At 40.9% G+C, this 10297-nt stretch overlaps 1 long non-coding RNA gene across 1 annotated transcript; it reads left to right on the top strand.

Annotated features, from left to right (window-relative positions):
- The first annotated feature begins 2887 nt into the window (after positions 1–2887).
- LOC148593034 (uncharacterized) lies at positions 2888–4703 on the top strand. The gene is made up of 3 exons (XR_015913827.1): positions 2888–2937; positions 3860–3974; positions 4481–4703. It is a non-coding gene; the product is annotated as an uncharacterized LOC148593034 (long non-coding RNA).
- The last annotated feature ends 5594 nt before the right edge of the window (positions 4704–10297 follow it).

The following is a 10297-nucleotide window of genomic DNA, read 5'->3' as shown; positions in this document are numbered from 1 at the left end:
ACAATACTCCAGATGTGGCCTCACCAGGGCTGAGTAGAGGGGCAGGATCACCTCTCTCGACCTGTTTGAGACGCTCTTCTTAACGCACCCCAGGATCCCATTGGCCTTCTTGGCCACGAGGGCACACTGCTGCCTCATGGTCAACTTGTCGTCCACCATGACACCCAGGTCCCTCTCTGCAGAGCTGCTCTCCAGAAGGTCAGTCCCCAGCCTGTACTGGTGTCTGGGGTTATTCCTCCCCAGGTGCAGGACCTTGCACTTGGCCTTGTTGAATTTCATGAGGTTTTTCATCGCCCAGTTGTCCAGGCTGTCCAGGTCCCTCTGGATGGCAGCGCAGCCCTCTGGGGTATCAGCTACTCCTCCCAGTTTTGTATCATCAGCAAACTTGCTGAGGGAACACTCTGTGCCTTCATCCAGGTCATTGATGAATAAATTGAACAGGACTGGACCAAGAACTGACGCCTGGGGGACACCGTTAGCCACAGGCCTCCAACTAGACACTGCACCACTGACCACCACCCTCTGGGCTCTGCCATCCAGCCAATTCATAATCCACCTCACTGTGCAGTCATCTATCCCACACTGCCAGAGTTTGCCCAGGAGGATGTTGTGAGGGACAGTGTCAAAAGCCTTGGTGAAGTCGACATAGATGACATCCACCACTCTCCCCTCATCTATCCAGCTGATCATTCCATCATAGAAGGCTATCAGGTTAGTCAAGCATGATTTCCCCTTGGTGAACCCATGCTGACTACTCCTGAGCACCTTCTTGTCCTCCACATGTTTGGAGACAACAGGCAGGATGAGCTGCCATGACTTTTCCGGGGACGGAGGTGAGACTCACTGGCCTGTAGTTGCCTGGGTCCTCCTTCTTGCCTTTTTTGAAGACTGGCATGACATTGGCTTTCTTCCAGTCCTCCGGCACCTCCCCCGTTCTCCAGGACCTTTTGAAGATGATGGAGAGCATCTTAGCAATAACATCTGCCAGCTCCCGCAGCACTCTGGGGTGCGTCCCATTAGGGCCCATGGATTTGTGGGTATCTAGTTTCCCTAAGATCTCTCTGACCCAATCTTCCTCTACCCAGGGCAAGTCTAATCCTCTCCCCAAGCTTCATCTTTTGTCCCTAGGGCCTGGGGCTCTAAAGGGCTGCCCTTGGTAAACACTGAAGCAAAGAAGGCATTCAGCAACTCTGCTTTTTCTGTGTTCTTCGTAACCAGGGTACCCACCCCGTTCACCAGCGGACCCACGTTTTCCCTGATCTTCCTTTTGCTGTTAATATATTTGAAGAAGTTTTTCTTGTTATTTTTAACATCCCTTGCCAGATTGCATTCCAAACGCGCCTTAGCTTTCCTTGTCGCATCTCTGCATTCCCTGACTATGTTCCTGTATTTCTCCCGGGGACCTGTCCTTTTTCCACATTCTATATACTGCCGCCTTCTGCTTGAGCATTGCCACAAGCTCCTTGCTCATCCACGCAGGTCTCCTGCCCCCTCTGCCTGACTTCTTACACACAGGGATGCACTGTTGCTGGGCGTGGAGGAAGTGCTGTTTGAAAACTAACCAGCTCTCTTGGGCCCCTCTTCCTTCTAGAGCTCTAGCCCATGGGATTCTTCCGAGGAGGTCTCTGAAGAGGCTAAAGTTGGCCCTCCTGAAGTCCATTGTTGCAAGGCTACTTACAGCCCTGCCTCCTCCTCATTGGATCCTGAACTCCGCCAGCTCATGGTCACTGCAGCCGAGGCTACCCCCCACCTTCACATCTCCTACAAGCCCCTCTCTATTTGTTAGCACAAGGTCCAGTAGCCCACCTCTCCTCGTTGGCTCCTCCACAACCTGCGTCAAAAAGTTATCATCAACGCACTGCAGGAACCTCCAGGACTGTTTGTGCCTGGCTATGTTGTTTTACCTGTTGATGTCAGAGTGGTTGAATAATAAGCTAAACCTTGTGATTTTAGCTTTTTATATATATTTTTTGTAAGTACATTTGATTTCCCTCATACATCTATACAATTAAGAATTTATGCAGCATACTGAAACTAGTATCCCAGCTTTAAAATGATCTGATGCATGGATTTTTTTCTCTGCATTTTGTCAAAATAGCAATATTAGAAGTTTAACGAAATGTGCCTTCCCATTTGAAGAATGCTAGAAAAATGAGTGAGAAAAATGAGTGAGAACAGGGCAGCTCTGAACATGTGCCAAAATTCAGACAGACAGACTTGAATCTCCCTGCTACTCTTGGAGCTGTCTTGATGTAAGGCAGCTCTGGTCTGGAAGTGGTTTTGTTGTGGTAGCTCAGTGAACCTTGTTAATTTTATAATTTTATTAATAATATAATTTTATATAATTTATTTGCTAAAAATAATGACCTAATTAATAATATTTTTATTAATTTTGACCTGATGTATGTCTTGGGGAGGAGCTGTGGAGAGGAGCTGTCCTGGAATCACCCTATTCATCTTTGATGCACTAGATAACAGCCTTAAACAGTTGTTGTAAATACTTCTTCTGTGAAATATACTTTCCCTTAATTTGAATTCTGAATTTTTAGTGCAGACAAAGAATAGTGGTACCTCTCGCATATTTAATGTGACTTGCTGTAAGGATGCTAGTCACTTAGATTGTGCAGAATATTGCTTGGAAGAGTGAAAACTGAATTCAGACATCAGATTGGTGTGTTTTGTATGACTTCAAGGTATTTGGTGTACTTGATACTTTCTTGTATTTGTTTTAAAATATCTTATTTTAACTAAGAATTAACTAAATGTAGAGGGTTTTTTCTGCTAATTTTTCAAAATTTTATTGTCACTTGAAATGAATTTATGTCCTCAGAAATCAGGTGGACTTTGTGCCATATGAAATCAAATGAGAGAAAGACTTCCTCTTCATCCAGAAAAGAATTGGGAAACTGGACACTAGTAGATGAAGGAGGAGAAGAGGTACAAAAAATAACTTTTTTTTTTCCTAATGCCTTTGTTTAAGCTTATTCTATTTATTTTGTGAATTGGAGGAAGTAAAGCTGACTCTCCCTCAGTTATAAAGCATCATTTTAAATTTAGAGCTGTTATCGTCTCCTTATAGCTTTGTGGTGTTGTTGCAGATAGTTATGCTATACTGGAAACCGGAGGTTTCCATTAATGAATATTAACAAGTATAAATTAAAATTTATTGGAACTATTGCATGCAAAAGGAGAGGAAAATACAGCTTAAGGCAACATAATGGATTTCAAATTGTTTATACAATGCAAAAGTAGACAAACATTTGAATATGTACTCCCCTTTAGGAGTTATGGTGGACTGCCACTGGCTACATTATGGATAGCTCTGTTTCCTGGCTAATGAGCCCCATTAGGCAAAAATGCAAGCCCAAATTTAGGGACTTGTGTGTGTGTAGGAGACTTCAGTTGTCCTTTTTTATGTACTTTATTTCTTTACCTGTGGGAGTCATTGAAAGGAGCAGGGGCTTAAGGACCAGAAGCCATTTTATTGAGCATCAGACCAAACATATATTCTCCGAGTATGTGAGCATACACTGTCCACGTGCTCCCTCCCCCTGCCTCCAGCCTATTCCTTGACTCTATTGCTATCTGGGTCCAATCCTGCTAACGGACAACAGGTAACCAACCAGAGATCAGTGTGTCCAGCCTGTGTTTTAGGTTTCTCTATCTGTTGATTTGTTATTCCTAACTTTCACAGTTTCTCACTCCTAACTTTCACCGTTCCCACAGCTTCCCACAGTTTCTCACGGTTTCTCAGTTTCCCACATTTACCCATGGAAGGAAACTGGAATTAGTTTAATAGCTATGTCCTTCTGCCATGATTTTTATTGGGAAAGATATTAAAAGCTAAATTTGTTTGCAGGATGAAAGTCCTGAAACAAGCTGGATTCTGCTTTTGGAAGATGATTTGATTGTCCTATTGTCACAGTTTCCTTTTCGTGAACTGTTTCAGCAGTTCCTTGGGATCAAGTCTGGAGGTAAATTAGCTGCTAAAGGAGTTTGTTTGATTTTTATTTTTTGTTGTTTTATAAATGTATTAATGACTAAAACAGCCAAATGGACTACCCTGTTCTGAGAGATGCTCTTCAAAACGAGGAATAAACAAACCTGCACAAACAGCTTGCAGGCTAAATAGATAACTGAAAGTTGAACATTTTGGGGACTAGCAAGTTCATAGCAATGCCAGCATGATTAGAGTCTTTCCCTTTAGTTTTGCTCATGAGATATGTTCACAGATGTGCTTTCAGAGCTAATCTTTTTGCCCTTGCCTGGTAGCTGTGATGTTACAGATGTTAGTGTGATTTTTCTCCAATTACTTGGTGTATTTTTTTTCCTTCCCTAATCTCTGGAAAAGTACATGAAGATATTTCTTGATGGAGACTTTATAATCTGCATAGGTGATTTGTATTTTCATATTTAAATATTTCACTTGAGAATGAATGCTCTGCTTTTTTCTTTTTATTATTTTTTTTTCCCTTTTTAGGTTCATATTTTCCCAAAAAAACGACTCCCCACGAAATGATGAAGATTTTTGCTTTTGCAAACTCCTTAATAGAACTTCTGTCCGTAGGGCTGGAAATATTTAACAGAGCCCGTTACAGACAGTTTGTGAAACAAATTGGTCAGCTGATCAAGTAAGAGCTTATCTCCTCTGTTATGAATAAATCTCTATATACTGTTACTTTTGCATTTCTGTGGAGTCTTCCATTTCAGAAGAAAATGCGTTTCTCATAAAATGTCTTGTTCATAATTTCTCTTTCTGGTTTGAAACTTGGAGCTGCTACTAAAGCATAAACATCAGTTCTTGGGTGACCCTTGCCCTCGCAGGAGGGTTAACTGATCTGGGAATCTGAAGATTCAGAGTCCTTAACTCCAAAACTGTCTATGTGGTGGGGAGTAGCAGCGTGTAAATACTGTGGCAGTAAGGAAATATAATTGAAAAAGTTGCTCTTTATTGTTAAATCTCTAGTGGTTGTTTAATAGAGCCTGGCTAGAATGATTATGTTTTCTGGCTTAACAGTTTCTTTCTTGAAACAAAATTCATGTTTTTTTTGTGCTATACTGAGTAAGTTAGTGCTATAATAATTGCTTGTGTCTGAGCTTTTTGCATGTATCGCAAGTTCAAAAGGTAGGATTGCTTTAAGGATTAAAAGATCATAAAAGCTTGATTTAGTGTAACAGAAGATGCATCCTTTGCTTGCAGAACTAAGAAGGGGATAGTACTGGAGTTCATAGACTCAACTTGTCCAAAGAGATGGGAAAAGTACATATTGCTTATACAGGAATCTCTTAGAAACCAAAGGGCAGAGTCTTAAACTTGTTTATCTCGTAACTAGACTCTAGTCTGGTTGCATGTGTCTGTTTTTATATTGTAATGATCTTTCGACAACTTGTTTTTTCTCTGTCTGTCAGGTAGGATGACACTTTGTCATGTGAGTGACCACTGGGCCCAATACATTAGCTGCAATAAACAATGTGGATCAATAGGACATCCCTACTCCATGGAGAAATTGCAACTAGAGTTTGATGAGCTGTTTTTTAGAGCTGTTCTGCATGTTCTGAAGGCCAAAAGGTAGGTTGTCCACTGGTTGATACCAAAATACTGAGCTGAAAAGCCAAATACCTTGGAATGAGAGCTGTGAGAGGAGGTCATGCCGAATCAGTTCCTTTACCCTGACACCCCTTTCAGTGGATACTGATTTTGGCAATAGCTTTAATATTTACTCTTAATGATTTAATCAAGTGTAATATGCAGGATTTTTCAGCTCACTGGTAATATCAAGATGGGCAAGAATTCTGAGCTTCGATTTCTAGGATCAGATGTGGGGAACTTGCTGAGCTCATTCTCTCAGAATGAGAGGTGCCGAGACACATTTTCCCATTACCAATTCTGTAGGTCAGAGAATGTCTTCTTTTTAAGCTTTTGGGATTTAACAAGGCAAACCACTTTCTCTCCTGGCTTTTCAAATCTGACAGGTTGGGAGTCTAGTTGTTCATGTCCCAGATGTCTTATGGAATTTTTTCCAGCCATATGTTTTGGAAGCTCCTCTTTGTCATGCACTGTGCGGAGAACGAGCACCTGGAAAAGCTCTGCTCTAACTTGCAGCCTGCTGATTGCAAGCAGAGACTCAGAGGTAGGATCCCTTTGCTCAGCCCAAATAGCGGTGCCATGTGAAGGAAGTGTTTTGAAGAAGTGAATGAAAATAGAGATCTTAAGAGGTTTTATTTCTTGCATTTGTACAAGGTCAGCAAACATGTAAGGCAGTTTATTTGGATCAGGACAGGGACATCAAGAGCGTAGCTATATATTTTTATGAAGTGCTGGTATGTTTTTGCTGGCCAGTGCCACTCAGAAACTGTTTGAATGGGAATACAGATTCCTGCCCCCCTCAAATTCCAAATTTTTAGTATAGGATCTCATGTTTGTGTCTCAGAAGGAGCATAGTAGAATGCAGTGGGTTGCAGTTCTGGCAGTAACAAGTCATTTTTGGTGGAGCTTTGTTTCCCATCTAGCTAACTTTTATGTTTTGAAGTCTCTGGTATGCTGATGCAGAATACTTTTTATCATTTTCATTCCCCTGGCTGGGTTATATCAGCATGTCTGTGTCTTTCACAAATGTCTAGACAGGGAAATCAACAATTATTTCAGTGAAATTCATCTAATCTTCTGAAATAAAATTGTTTGACTGACACTTAGTGCTGACTTGGTTTCCCATAAGTCATACCCTAATAATCCTTGACATTAATGTTCTTCTGAGGTGGGAGAGACTGTTTTTATTTGTCTTCTCAGATTAATTTTGGGAAGTGTTACTAGTGGTGCATCTACAGGTGCTAGCAAGGCTTGGGCATTGGTGGAAGCTTTAGGCTTACATATCTAAAGGCAGAAGAACAACTGCTTTTTAGGAATAGGCAGAATCAGTGTGATAAAATGAACTAAAGCTGTGGAGAGGAGTTATTAGGACAACCTCTGGGGTTAGGACCAGCTTTAGGGTATCTGAACCTGAACAGTGGGCTGTAGTGTAAACGTTTGGGTAGAGAAGAAAGGGAATTGGGTCAAGTAGCAAGTGCTTGGTGAAGACACTGTTGCTGTGCTCTGAAGCAATGGAACTTAGATGGAGCCTGTCCTCTCTCCTCCCCATCCTTCAGTCCCATGATGTGGTTCAGTGGGTGTTTTTGGGTATGGCATATTATCCACTACCTTAAAAATGTACTTCTCAACTTCTGTTAATGTAAAAGGTGACATGAGAAGAAAAGGGAGCTGAGTGGATGGGGTAGAGATTGCTGCAGCTTCTTAGGTGTATGTGTCAAGAATCTTGTTTATTTTATTATATGTAGAAGACTTAGATTGCACAAATCTCCAGCACATTCTTCATGAGATGTGTTGGTGGTGAAGTCTCATCTTCTCAGATTGAGGTACAGGTGCAGAATTGTTGAAAGCACTTGAAGCAGAATGTAGCCAAGGTGGAAGTGTTTAATGCCAGGTGTGCTAAATGCAGGTGGCTCTGTGGATTGAGTAGTTGAGTACCTCTGTGAGTGCTTTTTCAGTATATTCAACTGCTGTGATGAGATCTTAGGAACCATTTCTGCTGGTATGTTAAACTACAGAGGAAGCAGACCACTAGGCAAATCGTTTTACAGCCCAGGTGCAGCTTTCAACACTTCCTTTATCTTCAGTTTATTGTAAGTAACAAGGTCTGTGCTGAAAAGCATTTTTTTTTGAAGTGCTTTTTTGTGGTAGCCCTTGAAGAGATGAATGGAGATGCTTTCAGTGTTCTCTTTATAATCAGCATAGAAAGCTTTCCCTACTTCAGTTGCTGCTTGAAATCATGGTATGTGGAATGTGTAAAGCCTCTTGATCAAAACCTCTCTGCTCTGCTTGGATGTGTGCTCAGTTTTCATCTTCCTTTGATTGTAGCACTAGTTTACTCTTAAGTTATATGAAAGAATTCAGTTTTAATCTATGGAGCTAATTGCTACAGTACGTAATGGAAGCTAAAACCATAGCAGTGTTTTTAGAAAGCACAAAGATCCAAGTAGGTCCTCCTATGAATGATCAACTCTTCCTAATTCAAAATTAACATTAAAAATTAAATTCTAGCCATTTTTAAAACAATCTTAGTTTTCATCGTGAGTATCTGCCATATTTGCTGACACATGTGGGCACATAGTTCCATCACTAAACACTATGGTATTTTTTTCACACTTTATTTCAAACAGATGGTACCGATCAATCACTCTTGAAGGTGGGATACTAATTTGCAGACCATTAGGGATGATGATTCATTTCCTTTTGATCCCTTCTCTGAGTTTGGACTGTGACTAAATATAGAAGTATTGATGATATACTTTCTATAACATTTCACTTACTACTTTTGTTTCATGTAATTTCTTTTTTCCTAGATCTGGAGCACCTAGAAAGTTTTGAAAAGTATTTGAAGTCAATGAACTGCTCAGAAGAAATTTGTCTGATCACCACATTAGCTCAGATGGCACAGACCAAACGGGCTGATGTGGATGAGGATTTTATCAAAATGATTGTTCTGGAGATATATGAGGTGAATAATATTACTGAATATCCTCTTGTTCTTTCTGTCAGTGAAAAGCAGGAAGCATTTCTCACCTCCATAGCTTATAAACCTCACAAGTAGCTCTCTGTCTCGTGGCTGACTGATCTACGCTTGTGCTTGTTCTGTTTTGGGAGAGAAGTTTGTTTGGTTTTGGTTGTTTCTTTGCATGGTTCTTCTTTTTCAGGTGTAACCTAAAGCTCTGAAATTCCTGGCGTTTATTCTCTCTTTTTCTTTTGTTGTTGTCTGTATGTTCAGTTTTGAACATTGTTCTTGTCATTCTTTTTGACGTTGTGTCATGACAGTTTCATTAACTGTATTAAATGTTAGGAAAATCTGTTTCAATATTGGTATCTACATTTATCAGCCTTGTTGTCCACGATCAGCAAGAGTAATTTGGTTTTGTATTCTCCAAAAGATGTTTCATTGCAGTAGTGGTGCACTATTTATTGTAGTATCAGTGAAGGCCAACCATAATGAGCAACTCAGAACTAGAGGAAATGCCCTGAAACTGAAGCACCAAAAGTTCCACAGGAACTTAAGGAAAAAATTTCTTAACAGTGAGGGTGACAGAGCACTGGAACAGACTGCCCAGAGAGGTTGTGGAGTCTCCTTCTCTGGAGATCTTCAAAACCCGCTTGGATGCAGTCCTGTGCCACATGCTCTAGGTGACCCTGCGTGTGCAGGGGGGTTGGAGTGGATGATCTCTAGAGGTCCCTTCCAACCTTGGGCATTCTGTGATTCTGTGAACTCTTCTCTGCTGATTTTCTCAGGTGTCCTATGTTAGTCTCTTTACAAGAGAGACATTTTCAAAAGTTGGTTGGGAACTCCTGGAGGCCATTGCCAGCACCCATACACAGATTATTTCTGTACTGCTGGTTTGAGTTAGAGGCACCATTGAAAAGGTTGGGATGGTAAGTGCTGACCTCTGTCACTTGAAGAAGTCACTTAGTTAAAACTAGGTAGAGACCCTACCAGACAGTGTTATAAGATACAGCTTGGTATGTCTGGGTCATTTTAAAGAGCTGTTTTTTTTTTTTTTTTGACTATATCACTGTGGTAGAAAGGCCTAGTGATGATGATGCTTTCATACTAAAGGCTCATGAGCCTTTTGTTCTGTTTATGTCCTCAAAGGTTTCTTTGTATCTGTTCAAAGAACTGCTGCTGCACCTATGGAAGCCTCCTGCCTAATGGTGAACTGAGGCCTGCTGAGGTTCCCATGCAGATGTATAGAGGAGTAGTCGTCAAGGGCAGTGGTTTCGAACAAGTACTGAATTAGTACTGAATATAAGTATTTAGTATATATACTAAATACTATAGTACACATATATGTATATAATTAGTATATATTCAGTACTGAAGTATTTAGAACGTTCTCAGCAGAGAAAGCACTGGCAAACTGTAAAACAGAATCTTTTCATCAGCAACAAAGTAAATATAAGTAGGCATTTCAGAGATGGATTTCCAAGCAAAGATTGTGAAGTAGCAACATGATGTAGGAAGGAACCTGGTTTGAGGCACAGGGACATTTTTGTAGGTTGTAGATCATCTATTGGCTCCTCGCCAAAAAAAAAAAAAAAAAAAGTGTGTTTTGTTTCCTTGCAGAATGCTCCAGGCTACCACTGTGACAAAGGTCTGCTGTCCTCACTCGTTAGCTGGATTGTGGCAGGCAACATGACACCTTCCTTCATCAAGGGCAATGCGAATTGCTCTCAGGTAAGTGGTAAGATGGTGTT

Source organism: Tinamus guttatus, unplaced genomic scaffold (assembly GCF_059628265.1).
Source record: "Tinamus guttatus ecotype Peru unplaced genomic scaffold, ASM5962826v1 Tinamus_guttatus_pri_ptg000465l, whole genome shotgun sequence".
Taxonomy (NCBI): domain Eukaryota; kingdom Metazoa; phylum Chordata; class Aves; order Tinamiformes; family Tinamidae; genus Tinamus; species Tinamus guttatus.
This window is presented reverse-complemented; position numbering and strand designations above follow the sequence as displayed.